At 39.0% G+C, this 26,060-nt stretch overlaps 1 protein-coding gene across 1 annotated transcript in view; it reads left to right on the top strand.

Moving 5' to 3' along the window:
* Nucleotides 1–26,060, top strand: part of pdgfc (platelet derived growth factor c) — a 90,430-nt gene that overhangs the window by 27,662 nt on the left and 36,708 nt on the right. The window lies entirely within an intron of this gene.

Raw genomic sequence — 26,060 nt, 5'->3', positions numbered from 1 at the left:
CTTGGGGGCTGTGATTAACAGCCGCTCAGAACGGGGCGAATTTTCCGCATCTAAAACATTTCACCTCGTAAATTTCACTGTGGTTCAAGTGAATGCTCTGTCAGATATATTTTGTCACTGGTTCCTCAACCAAACAGTGTGTATACTGCCATGTCACTGCGTGCTACGTCACAGCAGCTCACCATCACATCCTGCAAATGAGTCGTTTATACAGGTAGCTTCCTTCTAGACATCATTTGTGCAAAGATTTAAAAGGTTATATATGGGCCTAAATAGGTTACACTTATTGATCAGTTACGAAATAGGAAAGTGTCATGTGGGCCAGCCTTTTCTCAAAATGTAACAGCTGTGCCTAGCTTGGGTGGCAGCATATGTTGTCTGGCCTAAATGTCATAAGCCGACCTTGGCATGGACTGTGGCCAGTCTGCAAGGCCCAGGAATGGACCAAAGAAAATGCATATGTGACTAAGTTGCGGCAACAAAAACTGGGTCAGTACCATCATTCAAGGCCAATTGTGAGCCAAAGAAAGAAGTAATTGTGGATCATGTTTGGATGAAACATTTTTTGCTATGGCAACGCTGTGACATCCCAGATGTTGTCACTTTTGCAACAACTCATTTTCACGTTCTCGTGGTTGTTTTGGCTTCAGAGCAGCACATTTTCAGTCAGTCATTATTGAAGCCTCCATTATTTCTCCTCCGTTTGACAGCAGAGGCAGTTATCCAACTAAAGTAAAGTATGCAAGATCATAAAATCCACATCCTCATCTGGTGTTCATTCAGTGAATCATCTAGTCAGAGTCCACCTTGCATTCCAGGACAAGGACTGACTATGTGACTCATATGCTTTCTTATTTAAGTGTATTCATTTTTAATGGCAAGAAACATCAAAACGGGGCAAAGATATTCCTGTTTTTCCTTCAACCAATCGGTACACAGCACCAAGTCCTGTGCAGTTCAAACAAAAGATGCACTGTAAGTTTCCATAAAACAGCCAATGTAATGTCTTTTAATTGGTTAAAAACAAAAGAAAAAAAGGTATTTTAACAATGCTTTACCATTATTGCTATGAAGACACATTGTATATCTTTCAGTTTCGCAACAGCATGGCCTCAAAGAGGTTATTTTGTTCAAAATTTTAGAGATAATAATAAACAATGAGCTGTAAAATATGCAATGGTCAACATTTGGAGTAAAATTCTTCTAATCACTAAGCATTAACACTTATTAAGACTTGTATAAAGAACGCACCAGAGAATTGTTTATAACAATATTGCCACTATGACAGAAACAGAAATCTTGAGAAAACCCTCGGAGGTAATGGATCCTTGCAGAGCTGCCCCATGAGTGCCGGAATTAACCCAGAGACTTTTAGTCACTGCCCTTGCCTGCAGGCATTTCCCCTCAGAAACATCAATTTTCCCCTTTTTTCTAATCCTCAAATTGCTACTCATGTCAGCTTCCAAGATCCAGGTACATACTTGCTTGTTTTAACAAGGCCAGCCCCTTGGCAAGTTGCAGTGCTGAGGATGCATGTGCAAACACAGTTCTGAGATTTGGGGACATGCATTTGGTAATTGTACTCCGAAAAAAGCATAAAACTGAACTCTGAGTTGTTAACTAATCGGCCAGGGTTGTGGGGGGAGGTGGCACCCATTTGAATTAGCGCATGTGGAAATGTCTGGGAAAAACATTTCTTGCCAACAAGCCTGTATTCTTTTAGAGCAAGTGCAGGATGTTACACAGAAAAGAGCAGTTGTGCTCTGCAAATACTCCCTTGGTAAATAGAGGTTGAAAGGAATATACTTTCATTACCCTGCATTCAGAGCTGCGGCCCGTCTGCTGCAGATAGCTGGACCAAAAGGTTAAGACGGTTTGGTCAAGTGGTGGTAATTAGAGATCCAGGGCAATGTGCTTAGAGAAATGGACCTATATCTGAGGACAGAACCAAAAAAAACAAACAATTTCGTTTCTCAACTGACAATATCCAAATGTTTTGTCACTTGTCGTTATTGTGAATGCTTCAAATCTGCTTTAGCTAAAAATCTTGTTAGTGTTTTAGTTCTGATTTGATTGCATTCTCTCCAGGCATGAAGAGTTGTTCAAGTAGTTTACTTCTGAGTTTTTTAAAGATCATTTCAACAGTATGTATGGGAAGGTTTATGCTACATAGACTTTAACGATTTCATCTAAGATTCATTAATAGGACAGAGAGAGGAAAATGAGCGTGGACACACTTGTTTTGCAGGGTAGGCTTTGCTGCTGTCCCAAAGCAAGCACGTGTAATTTTAGATCAGTTTAGGAATCATTAGTCGTGATCATTATCGATCTCATCCAAGTCTTACTCGCACATTTTATCACTTCTGTCCTGGGGCCAGGAAGCAACAAAGTAGATTACAATCAGTTATAAATCTTCTCGTTTCGCTGTGTTCACTGCAGAATCCGGATTTTTGATCAGAATTAATAGCAGTATTTGGATCTGGAAAGGCCAAGTTCTGCTCCAATCTGGCTTACCGCATATCAAAGTGCAATTTCCTTCAAATATCCAGCTGTCCAACACACAGATGTGACTACAAAGCAGCCTGGAGCTGCTATCCGCAGCTGTGAGGAGACGTTTAAAAAAGATGTGGTTCATCTGTCAACGCCTGGTTTCCAGCCAGAAGGAGAGGTTAGCGCCGTGTTAGTGTGAAACATTTCACTGCTTCTTTACTTTTCTATCTTCTTCTTCTTGTTCTCCATCCACTTAATAATTCATTCTGATTTCAAAATAATTTTGATCTGTATTTGATTTACATAGAAACTCCCTTTATATTAGCTTATATTGATAATCTTGTTTGGAGGCTGTAATAGTTTGTTTCTTTTAAACTCTTATTATTATTTGTGTTGGATGTACTGTATTTTTATGTATTTTTTATTTAATAGGCATTGTCCTTTTAGTACATTGATTTTCTGAACATATTTTTGATAATTTTAGCTGATATTTTCTGAAGCATATTAAGAAACCTGTATAAGCAAAATGAGTATTTGCTTGTTTTATTTTATCAACAGAAATAAATAATTGACTCGCTTTTGCAGCCAGCCCCTGGCGGCCAGTCCAGGAACTGCAACGACACGTAGGCCCCCATGAGACTCAATGCTGGAGTAAGATGATTGGTGCTTGGTGTAAACCTGAGATAGCAAAGTATCCCACAATGCATTTTGCACCAGTTATTTTTGTTTGTCACAATTTAGTTTTAAGATGTTTGATGAGATAATATACTAATTTTAATGTAATTTTTGTGGCAAAGTCGTAAAAAAAAGAGTTTATTTCAAAATTTCCTCTGACAATTTCCGTTTTTTTCCACTTCCACCAAACTTGATCCTTAATACTGCTGGAAAACAAAAGCGTAAAATCTCATAGTCTTTACCTAGTATAAAGTGGTTAAATGGTTAAAAGGAATTTAAGTGAGAGCAATATATGGCCTATTCTCAGCTGTTTTAATGTTTAGAGTGTTTGTTTTTATAACCAATTCAACTGTAGACGTTGTGTTTACAGTTGTGTTTTTATATGTGTTAGCCTTGTCAGCTGAGCTGTGATGTCATCAAGTACACAAGTACACTGCTGTCCCAAAAGAAGAAAGAGACATGTGTTCTCGTGTCCTCCAAAGTATGCTTTCCCCGACTCATACTTGCCAAGTATGGACTTCCCAAGAAGCAAGTCTGGGCTTGCGTTCTTGGGAATGGAGAAACTGCTTCTGTCTAAATCTGGGAATAGGTGCTTAGTCTCAGAATTACACGGGGTCAACACTTTTAGACAACTGTGTAAAGAGTGACACACAATCTTTCATTTGTAGGATGCCAAACACAACTGTGGTCACTAATTAGAGGCAAAGAAAAATCATTGGGAGGGGGGGTGTCATTGTAATACAGTTTTTTTCGATTGCTTACACACTAAAATTAAAAGTAGTACACTATTAGCAAAACCTTACACTCAAGAAGCAAAACATCAGCCCATATTTGCACAACTATAAGCACATTGTCAACCTCACACTTGTTTCAAAACTCTACACACAGTGATTTTCAAAACACTAAACACACTAAACGTACATTAGACACAAAAATCTATCATAAAGTCACTTCTTTGCAATACCAAAGCACTGACTGTCAAATTAGCACACCGTCCAACCAGTTGGTTCAACACAGTCATCAGGTGTGCAAACACTTGTTTGCTTAAATGTAGACACACCATTCAGGTGTATCTACACTATAGAAAGCAGCAGGTGAGCTCATTGGTCTCCAAGCACAAGAGTCAGAGAAAGACTACAGTTGTTCTCGATTGCTTTGACACATTTTGCACATCATGGGTCAACTTTATCTAATGCTCACACCTTTGCACAGCAAGAGTCCTCTCTGGCGAATCGGTTAACTATTTCTCATTGCTTTCACACAATTTTCTTTGACTTTTACTGTAATACACTTTTCAAAACAGTTACAGTTTTTTTCTATTGCTTACACACTAAAATTAAAAGTAGTACATTATTAGCAAAACCTTACACTCAAGAAGCAAAACATCAGCCCATATTTGCACAACTATAAGCACATTGTCAACCTCACACGTGTTGCAAAACTCTACACACAGTGATTTTCAAAACACTAAACACACTAAACGTACATTAGACACAAAAATCTATCATAAAGTCACTTCTTTGCAATACCAAAGCACTGACTGTCAAATTAGCACACCGTCCAACCAGTTGGTTCAACACAGTCATCAGGTGTGCAAACACTTGTTTGCTTAAATGTAGACACACCAATCAGGTGTATCTACACTATAGAAAGTAGCAGGTGAGCTCATTGGTCTCCAAGCACAAGAGTCAGAGAAAGACTACAGTTTTTCTCGATTGCTTTGACACATTTTGCACATCATGGGTCAACTTTATCTAATGCTCACACCTTCTTTGCACAGCAAGAGTCCTCTCTGGCGAATCGGTTAACTATTTCTCATTGCTTTCACACAATTTTCCTTGACTTTTACTGTAACACACTTTTCAAAACAGTTAACACACTTCTCACAAAGAGACACAAAACATAACTGATTTACCATGGCAACACATTGCAGACACTTTGTAGCAGCCAATTAGAACTGCTCTCTCAATTCTAAAAATGATCAGCACCTGTGTGAACTCTCTTTGCAAAACAAAGCAAGTAGTCCTCAACCTATCAAAGAGGTCAATAGCTTGAAGTTGACACCAAGCATAGATCGAGGAGGACGTGGACGAGGACATGTGGCCTGATCGTCAGGCCCGTGTCGACAATGCGTAATTTTCCTGTATTTTTATTTTTTTCATATTTACAGGGTTTCATTTCATTGTGTGTCAGTTACAGTACTTTCTTTGAGAATTGACCTTTGTTGTACTGCATATTGAACCCTTTAATTTTTAATTGCTTACAGTATGTGCATGTGACAAGTATTGCAATAAATATTTTTCTGTCAGAATCTTGCCATTTTGTACACAGTAGAACAAATGTAAATCAATGGTGTTGACAGGAACTTCAGCAATACAAAAACAGATGTACAATATTTTACTGTATACACATTTTCTGATTTTACTGTAAATACTCTGTGACAGTATATTTCTAAGTTATATAACTAAGTTAGAGTGCTCAATACAAAACCCAAATTGTAGTATGTTGTCAGTTGTAAAATAGTCAATACTATGAGGGTGTTGAACAAAAGTTGATATTGATAGCTGTGGTTTCAATTTTGTTATCCATCGTTACAGTAAATAAATGAGAAAACACACATGTTCAATTGAGAAAAAAATCTAGGTTTTGATGGAAAAGTTTGGTTTTGATGGATGTGTGACAAGTTTTGAGAAAGTGGTGTCATTCTGCAAACATCATAAAGTGTTTTGGTTATTTCAGCTTCTGTTAAGGGCTTTGTGTGAGCTGTTTTGAAAAAAGTAAACTGTGAATGGAAAAATGGGCCAAAACGATCAAGAAAAACTGTATATTTGTACTTTGTTGATAGTAGCCTACTCTAATCATAGGGACGTAGAAGTGCTAAAAGTGTTTTAGGTTTATCACAGCAGAGTGTAACTCGTGCAAACAGAGTATAGTAATGTGAAACGTGTGTGTTTCATATGGTAACAAAGTGTGGTTTTTAAAAAGAAGTGTATAGTTTTTACAAGTGTGTTTAATTTTGCAAAGGATCTGTAGTGTTTTGCTAATTTGGTGTGTTGTTGTGCTAATTGTGTGTAGTGTTTTGAAACCACGGGCCCTGTTTTGAAAATCATGCTTAGGCAATCAAGAAAAACTGTAACACACTTCTCACAAAGAGACACAAAACATAACTGATTTACCATGGCAACACATTGCAGACACTTTGTAGCAGCCAATTGGAACTGCTCTCTCAATTCTAAAAATTATCAGCACCTGTGTGAACTCTCTTTGCAAAACAAAGCAAGTAGTCCTCAACCTATCAAAGAGGTCAATAGCTTGAAGTTGACACCAAGCATGGATGGAGGAGGACGTGGACGAGGACATGTGGCCTGATCGTCAGGCCCGTGTCGACAATGCGTAATTTTCCTGTATTTTTATTTTTTTCATATTTACAGGGTTTCATTTGATTGTGTTTCATTTACAGTACTTTCTTTGAGAATTGACCTTTGTTGTACTGCATATTGAACCCTGTCATTTTGATTGCTTACAGTACAGTATGTGCATGTGACAAGTACTGCAATAAATATTTCTCTTTCAGAATCTTGCCATTTTGTACACAGTAGAACAAATGTAAATCAATGGTGTTGACAGGAACTTCAGCAATACAAAAACAGATCTACAATATTTTACTGTATAAACATTCTCTGATTTTACTGTAAATACTCTGTGACAGTATATTTCTAAGTTATATAACTAAGTTAGAGTGCTCAATACAAAACCCAAATTGTAGTATGTTGTCAGTTGTAAAATAGTCAATACTATGAGGGTGTTGAACAAAAGTTGACATTGATAGCTGGGGTTTCAATTTTGTTATCCATCGTTACAGTAAATAAATGAGAAAACACACATGTTCAATTGAGAAAAAATTGTAGGTTTTGATTGAAAAGTTTGATTTTGATGGATGTGTGACAAGTTTTGAGAAAGTGGTGTCATTTTGCAAACATCATAAAGTGTTTTGGTTATTTCAGCTTCTGTTAAGGGCTTTGTGTGAGCTGTTTTGAAAAAGTAAACTGTGAATGGAAAAATGGGCCAAAACGATCAAGAAAAACTGTATATTTGTACTTTGTTGATAGTAGCCTACTCTAATCATAGGGACGTAGAAGTGCTAAAAGTGTTTTAGGTTTATCACAGCAGAGTGTAACTCGTGCAAACAGAGTATAGTAATGTAAAACGTGTTTGTTTCATATGGTAACAAAGTGTGGTTTTTAAAAAGAAGTGTATAGTTTTTACAAGCGTGTTTAATTTTGCAAAGGATCTGTAGTGTTTTGCTAATTTGGTGTGTTGTTGTGCTAATTGTGTGTAGTGTTTTGAAACCACGGGCCCTGTTTTGAAAATCATGCTTAGGCAATCAAGAAAAACTGTAAGAGGAAAGGCCACTGTGTAGGGATGAATTTCAGTCCTTTCACTGAATGGACCTGCAACCTGAGGGGTTGGAAGACTCAGCTTTAGCCTGGTGAGGTTGACGCAGCGTCATAAGCTCTTGCACACCGTGCATTGGCTGCCATTAACAGCCTGCAGCTGTGGTCTTAAACAAAACCTTATCACAGTGTGTAATCTCAGATAACAATAAGTGCATTGCTTTAAGGATATGTTGCACAGTAGTTATGGAGGTTAAGGCAGCAATGAGCTCGAGGGATTATTATTTTTACTTTACAGATGTATCTTTATGCATATCAAACAATTATAACCTAAGTCTCTAGGATTCTTCCCTCATCCAAGTTGAAAGAGTTGCAATGAGAGCAGCATGCAGTTCCTGAAATCTGAAGTATTCTTTAACATTTTAAACCATGCACAAGTAGTTGATATCAGCACGCATCTTCCATAGCTTATCAAAAAACATGCAAGTATGTCCTGCTGGTAATCAACCTGAGGCCCCGTTTACACATAGCAAAAACGGTGGTGTTTTCATGCGTTTTGGCCGTTCGTTTACACGAAAACGAAGCTCAAAGTCATCAAAAACTCATCATTTCTGAAAACTCCGGCCAAAGTGGAGATTAGCAAAAACTCGGTCTTCACGTTTGCTTGTAAACAGAGGGAAATGGACATTTAGGCTTCAGAACGTCACATTATGCGACAGAAACGTCACCAGCGTCATGTGTGCGACTCATCTTGGAAGTAACTGGAAGTTACTTGTATCATTTGTTGATGTTTTTTTCCAGGATTCTGATTGGCTAGCATGACTTTATGCTTCTCGTTACACTGCCCCCTGTAGGTTTGGCTGCTCATAGCACCTTAACAGCGTATTTATGCAGGTTCGTGTAAATTATGGTATTTTTCAAAACGTAGAGGGGGAAATATCCGTTTTTGTAAACGTGGCCTAAACGTGTGTAAACGTTGCCTAAATTTACTTCCTGTGTCCTTTTACTTGTTAGATCTTTTTAGGCTGTAATCAACTCCCATGATGCCCCGTGTTCTGGACAATAAATACATTTGATGCGCAACTGTAGGACCTAATGTGGGAAAAGTGTAGATGTAAATTGACATGTTTGCACACATGCATTTGCACCTGCACACTTACACAAACTGGGGTATCAGGTTGAGCCATGCGATACGATCTGCAGATGTTTTGTTTTGCCTCCGGAGCAAGTGACAACAGATGTCCCTCGTCTCAGATTTGTCGGGTCGATCTCGGCAGCTTTCTCTGCTGGAAATGAACTGCCCTGCAGAACTGCCTCTGGGCGGGGGATCGATAAAGTAGTGCATTATTTTGTTACGGAGCAGGAGAAACCCAGGAAGTCAGTCCTTTTTAGTGCTGCAACTGATAAGATTTTTTATTTTTTTGACCTCTCTCATTTAGCATGATTTATGTCATAATACTTCACCTCATGGTTACCAAATATGATCTTTGTAGGAGTGAACTAGACATGAGGTGGAGAAGAAATGTTATTGCTTTACTGTAGAAAATATTTCTCTAATGGATCCTAAAGTTTCAGCAAGTGATATATTATAACTTATAGTGTGTAACATCATGTCATTTATCATCTAGCCATCTTCTTGCACAATCTTTTTCTCTCTGGAGGGAAGAAAACTGCATGTTTGCTTAAAAGCAAAGTGGTATTTTTATATTCTTATTTCATGGATGGAACTTATGGTTTTGCTTGATCTGTTATTGTGGCTGTTGTGGGACATTTGGCATAAAATGAAGAAGAATATAATTCTAAGACAGATCTAGCGAATCAGCAGAATCAGATCCAACCCTGGATCCCTGGGAACAGTCGGAACATTCATGCCAAAAGGAGGCCTGTTTTATTCCCAGGAGTGAGCAGGTAGAAAACTGACTCTCCCACATGTCCATGTTGATAGACATGGTGATTTTAAATAATCAGGGGAATTTCTGATATCATCTAATCCATTGGCCCAGAAATGTATGGAGATTATGCAGCCATACTCATCCTTCTCATGCTGAAAATCATACTTTGAGCCTAATGCTACCAGGCAGAATCAGTCGATAAGAAAGGTAAATTCAGGTTTAGCTCTGCGTTTTTAGTTTACAAAGATGGTGCACTTCCTAACCGGCTATGATACATTTTTGCTGGAAACCTAATCTGCTCCAGATCAGGTAAGGTTCAAGATAAGAGATCAACACATGCACTACCCCCTGACTAATCCATTCTCTTAGAAAATGAAAATGATTAAATGGAAGGGTTTGCGACACAATTCTTACTGTAGCCTTAAGTAGACACTGATGCTCTGAAGCTGCTTCCTGCTCCCTTTAAATATTCATCATTTCTCTTTCTTCTTTAAAGAGGGGATATATTGTGTAAGAAACTGTATTTCCCTTTGCCTGAAAGCATTTATTTGGGTGTCTGAAGTCACGACCAACTCAAAAACTCTGACATAACACAAACTTTTCACTTTATTTGGGGTGACTTAGGTATATACATTTTTCAGGCAATGAGCTGTTTCGCGTTGCAGAGTCCTGAGGTGACACAAACCCTAATCAGAATGAAATTATTTGGCATTCCCACCTTTATATCCACCCACATTCATGTCATGGTGCATTTGCTGTACCTCGGAAGTGTCAAGCAGAAAGCCACACCATGGGTGGGGTTGGCGAAAGGGCCTTTCTGTGTGGAGTTTGCATGTTCTCCCCGTGTTCCCTTGGGTAGCTAATGGGAGCTACCCTCACAAAAACATGCTCTGGCCAACCGGGGCGCCAGATTAGTTAAACCAGATAACCAAAAGATATCCTGGATATGTTCAACCACTTTTGCTGTACAGGTCCTTGTTTTTTTCAGGGAAATGTATCAATACCTAACCATTTTGAATATTGTGGTGGATTCCCACAATATTTTATCCTCTTTTCAGTTGTTACCATGAATATTGTTGCAGTAGCTATATTTATCTTTATCCCCAGCAACATTTGTGGTCATTTTGTGGGGCCAGAACTTAATTTTCAGCTGAACATCCTGTTTTTAATTGTAGCATTTATTTGTTTCGCAAACAGCCAGACTGCCAGATATGTTTGACGCCATGTTATCATTTTTATTGCCCCATTTAAATTTGAAAGTAACAAACTACCGTTTCCACCTGACCTCAAGCAAACAGGGCTCTCGTCTGGCTGCAGAAAGGCTTCAATTTACTTCCACTATTAAAACAAAGGCACTGAAACAAAGAAGGTGCAATCTAGTGAACCATGGTGGCAAAACAGACCAGAAAGATCACCTGGATAACACAAGCGATTCTTACAGAATACAATCAGTACAATCGACTACTTAGTTTGTTGTTGCAACAGTACAAATGAGCAAGTATCTTCTAGCACTTTTACCTAATGTACTGCAGTTGCCATGTAAACTGTATCAGTAAAGTATCAGTAATGTTGCACATGATACATTTAAGTCTTATGGGTTTTGAGGATAAAAATAGTTACATGCTTTTTGCAGCGACGCAGTCCAAGTCCAACTGTACAAGACCACATATTCTTGTAGTTTATCTAAATGTACTCAGTATAAATAGAGTTATTTGTACTGAAATAGTTGCTAATATATTCATTTCAATGTAGTAATCTTCACCGGCAGCTGTGAAGACCATAATGGTATACAATATGTTCGCATTCTGTACATTAAATGTACAGAAGCATAAGAGACACACAAGGGAGATCCAATAGTCAAGAACAAGGAGGCCATACAGCCAAAATCATTTCTTTTTAATGGTACAAAAGATTCCCATGGTGTGTTTGAGGCGCATTTTTCCTGACCCACTGTAAACCCAAAGGCAATAAATATCATAAGCATGTCGGGGAATTTACTGCACCTGTAGCGGCCCATGCACGGTCGTAATAAGCTGCAGATGCCGGAGTGATTGTATCAAGGCCGAGACCCAGGCTCTAAAAGAAGGAAATTCTTTGAAAGGTACAATTTCATCACCTGGCCAAAGCTCCTTCAGCGCCGGGACTGCTCCAGGGCTCTCGTTCGTTTTGATCAGTGAGCAACAGCGCTGAAATTAAAAGCAATTTGGATTTAGTGTCACGCGGACCCGGCTGTCGATTACCGAACAGGAAATAGCTGTCGCGAGCAGTTATCTTTGATCCATGTGGCTGCCGGGGGAACATTGTGCAGAGCCGGACAAATCTGTAGCACACTATGTCCAAAATTCATAATTTCACCAACTTACTTCCTTCTATTGAAGGGAACTGGGCTCGAACATTTCTTCGTAACATTTTGTTTTTGCTTCTGTTTCAGCTTGATGAACTGGATGTAATTCTTTGCTACTACTTTAGAGATAGTGCTATATAAATTAAGTTAACTAAAGTTTCATTATAGTTATTATTACTTCAAATCCAACCCTCAGTACCAGTTTGAATTGATTTAGAATTTCATTCCTTTTTTGTTTTTATTGACATTTTGTGTGACTTCAAATCTGCTACTTTATTCAATTGAACATGCAGCAGGTAAAACTACAAAGCAGCACATCAATTGGCACATTGTTTATTAGAAATGGCAGAAGTCTGGTTAAAGAGATCATATTAATGTTGTACTCTTTGCTTGAAGCTGTGCAACATTTAATGAAGCATTTACTGTAGATGCAACAGTTTCACTGCGTTGGGCTGCATAGTTGTGCGAGTCAAGTTTATTACGGGATCGCCAGGCGTTAGAATAGAATAGAATAAACTTTATTGATTCCCCAGAGGGGAAATTCACTTGTGCAGCAGCAAACATACACGCGCTCGACAATTTTTACAAAATATACACGAAAGAACGAAAAGGTATTAAAAAAGTATATCCTAAAAAAATAACCAATAAATAGCTAAGTAATTAAAAAGAGCAACATAAAAAAGAGCAATGTACAAAAGAAGTACTAAACCCGAAAAAAAGAATAATATATAGGCTACATGTGCAAAGAGACAAAAATACCAGCGATGCATTTAGAGAGAAGGTTACTGCACTTTTAAACTGTACTTGTGGAGTGACGTGAGCTATTACTTGAAGAGAAAGAAATTTACAATTAAAGCTGCAAGCAGCGATGAACGGACCCTCGCACCCTTGTGCACGTTCAGTTTGCAGTGGAAGCGCTTGTATGACTTGCATGTAGATTCTTCAGGCCTGGACATTTAGCGGATGACACCAGCCACAACTCTCTATATCAAACCATTCAAGTTATGGCAGAAAGTAGGAACTATCAAATATCGACCAATCAGAAAAAGGGGCGGGGCTAATTCATGCCAATGAATGTCAAGTACTCAAAACCGAGTCCGATGACACCACCCACGACTCTCTATGTCTATGTCTATGTCTCTATGTCTCTTTATGTCAAACCATTCGAAGGTTATTGCAGACAATCGGAACCATCACATATCGACCAATCAGAAGAAGGGGTGGGGCTAATTCAGGCCAATGAAGGTCAAGTACTCAATACCTAGTCCGATGACACCACCCACATGTCTTTATCACAACCCGTTCAAGTTAAGTTATGGCAGAAAGTAGGAACTATCAAATATGGACCAATCAGATGAAGGGGGGGGGGTCGCCCTTTTTGGCGTCTATCGTCACCACGGTAACGCTTTTGACTGAGAAAAGTAATGCCCATCGTCGCAGGATCTAGACGCACATTTTCATGTATAACACACCTGGGTGCACGTCACGGTTCGGGCCGTATTAACTGCCGAAGGAATGGCATAAATTGCGCCAAAATTACACGATTAATTCAAAATGGCCGACTTCCTGTTTGGTTTCGGCGATGGTGCCAAGAGACTTTTCTTTAAGTTGCGACATGATACAGGTGTGTACCGATTTCCGTGCATGTACGTCAAACCGTAATGTGGGGCTTGAGGCAGAAAGTTTTCTAGGGGGCGCTGTTGAGCCATTAGGCCACGCCCATTAATGGAAACCATTAAATATAAAAAATTTTGCCAGGCCTGGCTTGCGTGCAAAATTTGGTGACTTTTGGGGCACGTTTAGGGGGGAAAAAGGCCCTCCTTTCGGAAAAATAAAGAAAGAAAGAAAGAAAGAAGAAAGAAAAATTCCTAGATACAATAGGGCCTTCGCACTGTAAGTGCTTGGGCCCTAAAAATGCTGACCATAAAATACATACACACACACACACATATATATATATGTATATATATATATATATATATATATATATATATATATATATATATATATATATATATATATATATATATATATACATACACACACACACACACATAATTAAACAGAGCAAATATACAGGTGGTGCTTTCAGAAAGCAGGTTATTGCACTTGAATGACTAGAGTAATGACTAGAGTTAACATGCTCTACTACCATTACTAGTGGTGACTCGGTGGGCAATAACAACAGTGTGCACATGTCCATGCTTCTCCACATACGGAGTCCAGTTTTGTTTTGGCAGGGGAAAGGTTAATGTTTAACAGCGCCGCTTCAACGTCTAACGTGTGAACAAAGCACAATGGCAGCACTGTATAGGCTCCTATTTATTCAGAGTCACTTCCTCCCTTAATAGTCGGCTCTACTTTTCTTCACAGAGGGGAAAAAGTAGGTCAAGGGAAAGTCATGTTTGAGGTAATTCACTCGAGGGGACTGCGTCCGCGATCACTGGATGACATTAGTTAACCCTAGCAGTGAGGTCATACTCCAGTCAAGGTTACACCCAGATCCCAGCATGACTGGGTGGCGTGTCTGAGCATTTTACAGTGCGCTTGAAGATAAATCAAAGGAGGAGGCTATACGGGAGAGGGCTGACAAAAAATATTACTTAAATAATTGAGAGGGTTGTTTTTTTTAACTGTTTCATAAATGTTGGTTTTCAGCAGCTGTGCTCTCACTGAGGTCACTCATCGGGATTTTCTGCTTTAATGGTTGTGAACAAAAGATCCGATGTGGAAAAACCACTTGGATTCTTGAGCTTCACGCACAAAGACCTGAACCAAAGAGGAATGCAAAGCACATTGTTCCCTCACCTACTGCAGTTACTTGTGATGAGTGTATAAGGATTATGTTGCATATTAGCAGACGTTTTTGAGTAAAGTATGATTTCATCCATGATTATCTCAGGGGTACGGTACCTTTTTATTGCAAGGCTTTCATGTCAAGATCTTTAGTTCCTTTATTTGACCCTTTCTCTTGAACAGTATATGCCTCAGTTTTTCCATTCACTCCGTCCCATATTTAGATCTCAATAAAAAGACCTTCTACTCAACATTTAATAGATTTTCCTAAGTAAGGCATCACATGATTATCTACAAATTTAGAATGACAACTCAATTTTTGATTACTTTTATTTATACCATGTGTTCCCCTAATATCGTACATACAACTGAAGTCCAGCATTAAAGAATCATATATGTATTTTGCTATTATTCAGAGTGCACTTTATGAGTTAGTATGTAAGAGCCAGCAGTAATGGAAACACAATTAAAAACATGTCATTGTGATGGAAGGCCAAGCTTTAATAGCATGAAAGCTATCGACTTGATCCCTACTGAGCCAGCAAATGGTAATAAAAATCAATCAAACTTAGTATGTGGTAACTACTTGCACTACGATCAAATGGAAAATACATTTTCCAGTAGGATCAATAGAGATATCAAAAAATACATTGAATGCAGATGGTACAAATACAATTGACTCATTCAAATAAAGTTATGCTTTTATTATCCTTAACAAATAGGTGTAACTCCATTCTGTAAGTAAAAATGCAGCTTCTTTTTCAATCAGATGTTTAATAAAACTTGATTTAATGTCAATTTTCTGACCTCAAGCAGAGCATATATTATTTTGCAAAGACAGAGTCCTGTATTTGTTGAAACCGTTTGTACCCGAGCCAAACTTTTTATCTGGTTATGAAAGAGCCTGTTCATTGAGGATTCATGCCTGGGCTTTGTTTCCCTTTGCAGCTGGCACGCTATCATTCAGTCTGTTCCCACCTGGCTCACCACCGGGCCTAAATGAAACTATCAAAGTGATATCTGCAATGTGAAGGAATTGTTTATCTTTTCTGGTGTCATTCTATTCAATCTATCTGGTTATTGTATTTTATAGCCAACATCGGGGGGGAATACCTGCAGAGGAAGTCAAATTGTGAAAGAGCCATTTTTATATTCCTCTTCCTTTTAAGAGAACAGAGGGGATTTTGCTAGTTTCCCATCAAACAGAAATTAAACAAAAGAAAACGTAAATCATTGTCACTGAATGAAAATGTACACAACAATGCTGTAACTTCCAAACTTTCCAAATCTTTGGTGTAAATCATCAGTTGGTAAGATTGATGTCCAAAAGCATGAAGATTTACCGTACCTTTTTATCAAATCTACTAGCCACTACATTTAACATTTGATCCTGATTTTATTGTGTTCATGGCTCCGAGGAGGATAATATGAACTTGTGTTTAGGATGACAGAACAACATCACTGAATCAGTCGCTCCGTTTGTATCTCCATCACTTGTCTCAAGTTCTTATTTGTGGAATACTTTTCTCCCCCCGCATGCTTTCATTCGTGATGCATCCATGCATTAGTAGCATTTAATTGAATAGCCAATAGGAGAGAATAAAGGGTGGCGCATACTAAATTACTTAAAATCGCAACAGACTTTTTCTAATGTTAGACACCATACACAATGACTGAAGAAAATAATATATCTGTAATGGTTTTGTTCTTTAGGCCCATAAAGTGCAATGTTATGTCCCAGACAGTTAACCGTACATGAAAAGATTCAGTCAGAACTGTGAGCGTAGGAAATGGCAAAAATTCTCTTTCACTCCAACGTAACTTTAATGAAAACAAACATGCCAGACGATGGGCAAAAATAAATCACCACAGTGGTTATTTGCTTTATCACTAGCTAAGGTGTAGGGTTTAAACCTTTGACATGTAGAAAAGTCACATGATCTCTCAGATCTTGTTGCAATGGTGTTATTTCCAGTGATTTGACTATAGGGAGACTGGGGTAAGTAGTGCCATTTTTTACTTTAAGTGTCTTTTAAAGCAAGGGGATTACACCAAAGCCTCCAACTAAAATTGATACATGTAGTTTAGGATGTTGTGCATCTCTGGGAACAATCACTTTGAATCTAAAGTAAACTGTATGAGAAATATAGCTTTTGAAAAAAAAGTGGTTTTGTGGCACAAATTTCCCCCAGCGTGGGGTAAGTTGTGCCGTTAGAGAAAATACACTGGGGTAAATTGTGCCATTGGCTAAACATATCATTTTAATCACACAAACAATGATGCTATATGAAAGCTAAACAAATTCAAAACAAAAATCTTATTCATGGTTTATTTAACATTTTTGTCAGGGTGCGGTTGGAGTAGGACCCAGATGCAGGAGACCAGGAGGCAGGAGTTCCAAAAGTAGTGATTTATTGTACTTAAATCATTGATTTATTGTACTTAGCAGGAATGCAAAACACAAGAGCCTAAACTTAAGCCAAAAAAACAAAACATGACATGACACATGGAGTTAGAAACAGTATGGACCAACAGGTAGCGAGGGAAAGACAAGACCAGATATACACAGGGGTTAATGAGACACAGGTGCAGACAATCAGGGCAGATGGGAACAAGGGGAGTCAAGACATAACTGAAACACAAAGACACAGGTTTCAAAATAAAACAAGAACTGACAAAACCGTGACAATTTTCACAACATTAAATGGCAGTTTGCAAGGCCTATTAACATATGAACACATAGCCTACTCCTACTCTTCAGAGATTTGGCCTACTGAACATCCCACTTGGTGATACTGCAGGGGAATATGAACTTGTGCTCCCTTCTTGCTGTACCACCAAGTTTTTGTGGTGGGGGTAGTTTTCTTAACGCATCACCTCTAGGGAAAGCCCCCTCATCATTCTCTCTAAATGTGAAGACAGGCTTTCCATCAACAGAACTCTTAAGACTTTGCTTCAGAAACTTTGCACTGATGTCATCACCTTCAACTGTCTCCATCAATCCAATGTAGTTATAGGATTTGGATTTTTTACCGGCAAACTTCACAATGACAAAGTCACCAGCAGACAGATCCTTGTCACCATCATCATCATCATCATCACTCTGGACATCTGAGCTCTCATAATCAGTGGCCATCGCTCAGTGGCATCGGAAAGTAACTCTCTCAGCTACTGGAGAGCTCTTTCTCTTTGGGTTTGCTTTTCTTCAAGCTTTTCAGAGCCCTATCTAGTAGATCATCATAAGTGCCAGTGGCATAATTTACCCCAGGCCTTTTGGCAAAAATTACCCCAACCCCACCATTTGGAAGAAAGTGCATCCCTTAGCTGTTTTAAGTTACTAGCATGCTAACTGTATAGATTCATGGTGTAGCTTACTAAAGCACCAAAACATGTGTGAACTGTTTTCTAAATTGTCTATAATTGTTCGAACACTGCAATCAAAAAACCTTGTTCATAGAAATTTTACTTTGGAGGGCATAAAATTGTTTTTTGAACCCAAATGTGCTTATCTCTCAAGCCATGTGCCTCCCTTCTTTGCAGGATGATTGAAATGGATGCCTCTCCAAAAATATGTGATCACATGACCAATTTCTTCTATGGTTTTCTAGATAACAGGGGTGGAACAACTTGGCACAAATTACCCCACTCTCCCTATAAACCGGACAAACCCCTTTGTGATGTCAGTCACAGATCTTCTGAAGGGAACTTTTGAAGGCTCTTTTCTCAGAAACTGCACAGAGACATGTAGGTCTGAAAAGCTGGAACACACCCACCTTAGTCACAGTTAGATATTTTAGCCTGGCTGGGTTATTTAAAGGAGCATGAGGCTCATTTTAAGAAATGAGACTCATAGCGCCACGACGGCCGTCGGGGGTACGGCAGCCAACAGCGAAGCCGGCACGGGAGAATGCGCATGTAGCGTCATTTGACGTCACATCCACAGGACAGCGCGGGAAATTCCGGCCTGGAATTGCAGCACATTTTGCAGCACACAGCCTGTTCAAGGCAACGGAGAGATACACTAGAGGGCTCATTCGTTTTGGTTTGGAACGCTTCATCTGACATTATTACTAGAAAACTTAAAACGTATACGAAATTTTTTCATAAATCCTGCCTCAATCCTGCCTCATGCTCCTTTAATGTTAACCTATAATGCCAGTTAACCTACTTTTAGATGAATTCTGATCAAATTTGTCCATACGTTTAAATTTCAAGTGCCACAACTGTAATAACATCCAAAGGAGTGCTGCCAGATTGGAAAGGAGAACTAAGAGAGCTCCACTTGGAGCTGCGGCCCGCTGCTACTAGCATCGGGGGATGATTGACTGCAGATCCCAGCAGACCTCCGCTTGGAAGGGCTCCCGAAACGTTCGGCTGTGGCTCCAAGTTCCTCCAGCCAATCCACTCCAGAGGAGCTGAGGAGCTGAAGAGCTGCTGGCGAACATTTATAACGGGACCTGCTGTTCCGAATATTGTTCCGATGGCATTTAGCTGACACACAGTTTTACCAGCCGCCTGCTGCTTAGCTAAGCTTCATCCTCAGACTCTTCCAGGTCAGCCCACAGTCGTTTACAGCAGTCTGTTATCCACTTGCTTTTGGAGCCAACTCCCAGTAGTCAGTCGATGAACTGCAACTGTTCTTTCTTCTGCACTGGCTTTAACACTGAGGTTGTAATGATAATGATTTAAAGGGGACCTATTATGGCATCTAATACCTATTTTAAACAGGCCTTGAATGTCTTAAAAACAAGCTTTTGATCGTTTTTGCTAAATAAATCAGAAATTCAGCCTCTGAGCCATGTCTTTATCTTCCCATTCTCTAACCTCATTATCTATGCAGGATTCTGAGTGGGCGGGGCTATGATAATGAGGCACTGTGCTGATTGGCTGCCTGAATGACGCGATACACCGCTACGAAAAAATGGCGGAAGCTCCGGCCGGCGGAGTTAGTTGTGGGCGTGGTTTCACGCATCGGAGGCCAACCGATGTAAATCGCGCCCGTCGTTACGTAACGAAAGGGAGCAGAATCTGAACGGCTCATAGAAGCCACATCACACTGGATGGATCATCCGGGCGGCTGTACAGACACTGCAGAATTTGGTTGCTTTCCTCCTTCTCTGAGTTGGCAGGCTGAGGAGAGACCACTTTATATATGTGTATATGTATATATGTTTTTCATAATAGGTCCCCTTTAAACCCGCTACTAAACGTTACTATATACTTAAGAATTTTCACACCTCCAGAGGTCTCTTTTTTGTGCTTGCTTCATTCTGATAAAGATACACATTAGCAAGAATTTAGCTAATTTCTTTAACACAAAAAGACATGTTTTATCTGTAGCTATTCAGCTTTTGGTAATGTAAAATTTAGCCTATTAGCCCAGTTACAGCCGATTCATGTTGTTTCTGCTATAGAAAGTTTGGCCTGTTTGCTAATATCATAAGATGGATTTGAATTGCTCATATCAGATATTTGGGTCCCCTTTCAAATTATGTCAGCCTGCGTAATTTATAGTTCCTCTTAAAGTGTCAGTGCATGTCAGTAATGATTATTGAAGCACAATTTTAGACAAAGTGCTTGAATAATGGTTAATGTGGAGCTCTGCCCACTTCTGGCTTGCAGCCACTTTAGCTGCAGATCAGCTGAACCGATGCTTGCTGTGACGTGGCAGAGGCAATCAGCTTCAAGCGCAGCTGCAGGTTAAATTTTAAATGTTGAGGTTTGGGCAGCACTGTTTTAAATGTCAGTGAAGTTACACTAGCAGCATGCTATCAGTAGTTAAACTGACCTGAAGAGTTTGAAGACAGTCTCGGAGACGATTGGCTCAAGGACTTCACATGTTGCAGCATTAGATGGAGATAAAGGAGGCCATTAGATGAGCTCAGACCCAGGAAACTCAGAAAACAACCTATTTGGAAGTGTTTTATTAATCGGCATGATGTTTAAGTGCTACGTTTACATATAAAAGGTCTCTGATGTTTCTTAAGACGGATGAAATGGAACCACAGGTTTCTCATGTGGAGGTGTGTCAGCTCTCTTCAAATTGGTTCTGTGTCTAAATCATCAGAAGAACCAGCAGAAGTTGGTTTCCCTCACTTATTTTAAGTGACCACTCCTTCAGACAGATTTGTTGCTCTTGGAACCGTCCAAAGAAACTCTGTTATTTGACATTACACAGGGTGAACACATGGCACAAACTTAACCTGTCTGTGTTTTTCTTTCTTTTGCAAGCGGGCCGAATCAGGCCACAGGGTATGAGTCACAAGCTTAAATTCAATTTATGGCAAAATAAGGAGTAATCAAGCTCAGAATGTGTTTTCAGACATAAATTTGTCTATATTGCACCGGGGAAAAGGGTTACTCATCCGTTTAATGTACTGACAAACCTCCACCAGCACATTGCCCTGCTTGTCCACATTAAACCACATTAAAGTGTATTGGATCGGTTCATGAATACAAAAGGTACAATAATGGGATGAAAAAAATGGTACAAAGATACAAAAATGGGATGAACCGTACAACCTCTGAGAACAAAGACCATTAGATTTTCAACACAACTTGTTTATGAAAAATAATACTTTGAGTTTATATTAGAAAACCGCTCAGCTGACAATTGGTGCTTTGCAAAAAAAAACGAAAAAAAAAAAAACCTTGTATTATTTATGGAACCTTAATGTTGAAGTCTAGCATCATTTAATCTTATAAGGCTCTGGCAGTGCTTTAAAGCACAGATCTGCCTTTAGGGACAAAGCAGGGGAATATTTTTGGACATCTAGCTTTTCTTTTGTGAAATGTCTTTATTTGCCAACCTCCCAAATGTCATATGAGAAGAACAAAATCAACTAGAAAATTTCTGGAAATTTTGATATGGGCATGCCCTACCGCCCATTCGAGCCCTCTCGCTGCTCTGGTTTGGGGCTGTAGTGGTTGTGTTCGGGGCGGTTTTATGTCAGTTTGAGGTGTTTACGGTTGTATTTCATTCATTCCTGTGCTCCCAATAGCTATTAATCGGGCGCGCTTTTTGCCGTCTAGCGTCCCCACGGTAACGCTTTTGACTGAGAAAAGTAATGCCCATCGAGGCACGATGGAGACGCATCCAACGATGTATTCCATGCATGGGTGCACGTTCCGGTTCAGGCTACGTTAACGGATAGGTTTTTTTTCCACCATGGTTTAAAAAAACCCATCCGAATGAATGGGGCCATTTGGCATGGATTTTACATTAAACTTTCCTTAAATCACAGCTTCATGAAATTTTAATACTTTGAAGGTCACAGCGTGCCGAGTCAGGGAACATTTGTATGATGTCTCTACGATAATCTGTTGCCTAGCAACAAGCGTCCAAAGTCAAACGGAAATTTAAAAAAAAATTAAAGGTCAATATCGCAAAAACTTAAAAAAATGGCATAATGAGGTTCTAGGCTCCGTTAGTGCCAATCGGGCCGAGTGTTTGAAAGTTTGAACTATGTCTCTAGGATAAAGTCCGGCCGAGCAATAAGCGTTTGAATTTTTGCCTTTTTTTTGGCTTTTTGGCATCTAGCGTTGCCACGGTAACACTTTTGACTGAAAAAAGTAATGCCCATCGAGGCACGATGGAGACGCATCCAACGATATATGCCATGCATGGGTGCACATTGCGGTCCGAGCAGTATTAACAGATTGTTTATTCACATGCTCTCCCATACAAATGCATAGGTTTTTGTTGCCATGGTAACAAGCCCCATAGGATAGAATGGGACAATTTGGCTTTAATATATCAAAAGCTGTAAACGAGAGCGTAATGAGACCTCAGTATGTTGTAGTCCACATCACCCTGAGTCTTTTAACGTTGGAACAAAGTCACTGCGATACTGCGTTGCCGCGCAATAAGCATCCGAAGTTCCGTTAGCATCAAAATGAACAATGTGGAATATCTCAAAAACCGTAATAGCAAGCATGACGAGACTAAAATATGTTGCAGTACAAAGCGTCCCGGGTTTGTCAATGTTGTAATGATGTCTGTACGATAAACCGTTGCCTAGCAACAAGCGTCCAAAATAAAATTGATTTTTTTTTTAAATTGAAAGTTAAATATCGCAAAAACCGTAATAAGTAGCATGATGAAGTTTGATGGTCCTTTAGTGACTATCGGGCCGAGTGTTTGAAAGTTTGAACGATGTCTCTACGATAAAGTTCGGCCGAGCAATAAGCGCGGGAATTTTCGCCTTTTTTTTTTGCTTTTTGGCAACTAGCGTTGCCACGGTAACCCCTATTACGGAGAAAAGTAATGCCCATCGAGGCATGATGGAGACGCATCCAACGATGTATGCCATGCATGTGTACACGTTGCGGTTCGGGCCGCATTAACGGACGAAAAAAAGTGCGGAATAAGAATAATAATAATAAAATATCTCAAAAACCGTAATAGCAAGCATGACGAGACTAAAATATGTTGCAGTACAAAGCGTCCGGGGTTGGTCAATGTTGTAATGATGTCTGTACGATAAACCGTTGCCTAGCAACAAGCGTCCAAAATAAAAGTGATTTTTTTTTTAAATTGAAAGTTAAATATCGCAAAAACCGTAATAACTAGAATGATGAAGTTGTATGGTCCTTTAAAGACTATCGGGTCGAGTGTTTCAAAGTTTGAACGATGTCTCTACGATAAAGTTCGGCCGAGCAATAAGCGCGGGAATTTTCGCCTTTTTTTTTGCTTTTTAGCAACTAGCGTTGCCATGGTAACCCCTATTACTGAGAAAAGTAATACCCATCGAATCACGATGGAGATGCATCCAACGATGTATGCCATGCATGGGTGCACGTTGCCGTTCGGGCCGTATTAACGGACGAAAAAAAGTGCGGAATAATAAGAATAATAATAAGAAAAGGGAAACCTTTTCTAGATACTAATATATCGCCTTCATTTTCATGTTTTTCCTCATTTTTTCGGCCGTGTTTTACTTTTTGGGGATTTTTTTTTTCCACATCAGTGCGGGGTCATGCTGTACACCCGCTGGTGCGCAGTGGGACTTTTGCGACTTTAGCATGCTAGCAGCATTGCCCTTTGGGCCATTCTGGACGATTGCAATATGGTCATGCCACTACTTGGCATGCCCATAATTACAGCTCAGCAACCAATGAATAACTTCTGGCAGGTTAAGCCAAGATTTGCTCCGAGGGGAAGAAAGCTAATCTAGCTTCACCAAATATACATTCCTCCCACTCATAAGGTTAAACATTCAGCATGTTTGCTTCACATGTGCACTTGCTTCAAGAAATAATTAGACTGTTTATTTGAATGTTTTTTTTCCTCAGAAATAAAATTCAGTAAATGCATAATCCACTAACACGTGCTGATAAAGGCATCTATTTCCTATTACAGTAAAGAGTTGATGTTTTCTGCAACAAACAAAGATTGTGCTAAGTAAGTGTGTTCGTTTAAAGTCAAAGTCACTCAAAGTCACCAAAAACCATCATTTCTGAAAACTCCGGCCAAAATGGAGATTTGCAAAACCTCCGTCTTCACGTTTGCTTGTAAACAGAGAGAAACGGACATTTAGGCTTCAGAACGTCAAATTATGCGACAGAAACGTCACCAGCATCATGAGTGCGGCCTGTGTTTACAATTTGTTTGGCCACCGTCAATATTTTCTTGTATTTTACCTATTTTATATTCTAAAGTCACACTTAAAAGTAACTCCACTTCTCTGTCACTCCAAACGAAAGACTCTCGTTCATCTTGGAAGTAACTGGAAGTTACTCGTGTCATTTGTTGATGTTTTTCTCCAGGATTCTGATTGGCTAGTATGGCTTTATGCTTCTCGATACACTGCCCCCTGTAGGTTTGGCAATGGGGATGTAAGCAGACATTGGGTGAAATTTGGGGTGAAACCTGTACAGATCCCCAGTCCACCAACGAGGGAAACCACACAAGTAACCGACAACCACTTACATTCACCACTAAATTAGAATGATTAATCGCAAGCTTTGAGAGAACAGGACATCTCCTTCCTGCATGTAGCGTCAGCTAGGTGCTGAACAAATGATTACAAGCCTTGTGATGTCTGGAAACAGAAACTGTAAAGAAAAATAAATAAAAGGAAAATGGCCAGATGATTTCACAGTTGTCTTTTAATCAGCATGTCTGCAGGTTGTTTTCAGTGAGATGGGTGTGAGGCTCAGGTGCAATTGTCCAGGCAGCTTTTTGTCAGGAGGTGACAAGGTCTTATGCTGCCAGGCAAGACTGAGAAAAAAAAAGCTTCAATGCTGTGATTAAAACCCTGCAGCTTCTAGTCCCAAAATAGGCTTTGATGGTTTTAAAAGAGAAGCTTATATCTATCAGACTGTGTGGCCTTTAAAGGAGGATTTTTAAATCTGAAAATCTGTTTTTGAGAGCATATATTTCAGTGCATGACGTGATGACGCACTGAAAAGCTCTGGTCTGCTAAATGCTTTAGAACATGATAATTACTCAAATATCGGCAACTTGTATGATTTGGGGTAGACTAAAGAATATGTCACTCATTGAATGGTTCAGATTGGCAGGGTACTGTGATTTGATTTGAAGATTTTATTTCGAACATGCAAAAAAGAGTACAAAAAAGTAAAAAACAGAATACAAATATATATATATATATATATATATATATATATATATATATATATATATATATATATATATATATATATATATACAGCACTTGTGCAGACCTCACGGATCCACCAACATGCTCGAAACGGAGTAGGATTGAAGTAAACACTTATCGAGTCCTACCCCTGAATCTTACATACATTCTTACATACAAAAGTTTCAATAAGCTTACTTATAAAACACCCTGCTTTAATATTTTATATTTAATAAATTTACCTACTTTAATAACTGTTCTATACAGTGATATAATACTCAATTATATGTACCGGTATATATAAATATAGTCAAAATCAAAGCAAATCAAGGCAGACAATAGAAAACAAAACAAACGCCCATCATTAAGTTGTGCTACTATGTATGTATGTACTAATAGAAGTTATTATAATGTATAGTATTACATTATCTTTACTTTATATAATACTACAATATAATAGAGAACAATAGACACCAATGGTATAACAATATACTTGAATAACTATATAAGAGTAGATATGCTATATATACATTGGTTAATATATTTACCTCCAATAATGTCCATAAAAATTACTATAAATCTATATATCGACATATCTACATATCATGGAAAGGATTCTGTACAGAATGGCAAACATGCAATGGAGAAGCACAAATGCCAAGACTGATGTAGAACCTTTAGGCTCAGAAGTAAGTTGCAGAAAATCTATAACACCAGTTTATAAAAATATACAGCCACCTGAAGATGAGAGTGGAGTCGAGTCAAATGTCTGACTTAAACAAGCTGCTATGAACAGTGAAACATTGAAACATGGTTGAAAAAGTAGATTTTTAACTCCATCCATGGGATATTTTCACCAAATCAT

The sequence above is a fragment of the Cololabis saira genome, chromosome 7 (genome assembly GCF_033807715.1).
Source record: "Cololabis saira isolate AMF1-May2022 chromosome 7, fColSai1.1, whole genome shotgun sequence".
NCBI lineage: Eukaryota > Metazoa > Chordata > Actinopteri > Beloniformes > Belonidae > Cololabis > Cololabis saira.
Note: the sequence above shows the minus strand (reverse complement) of the source record. Positions and strands in the feature narration are given on the sequence as shown.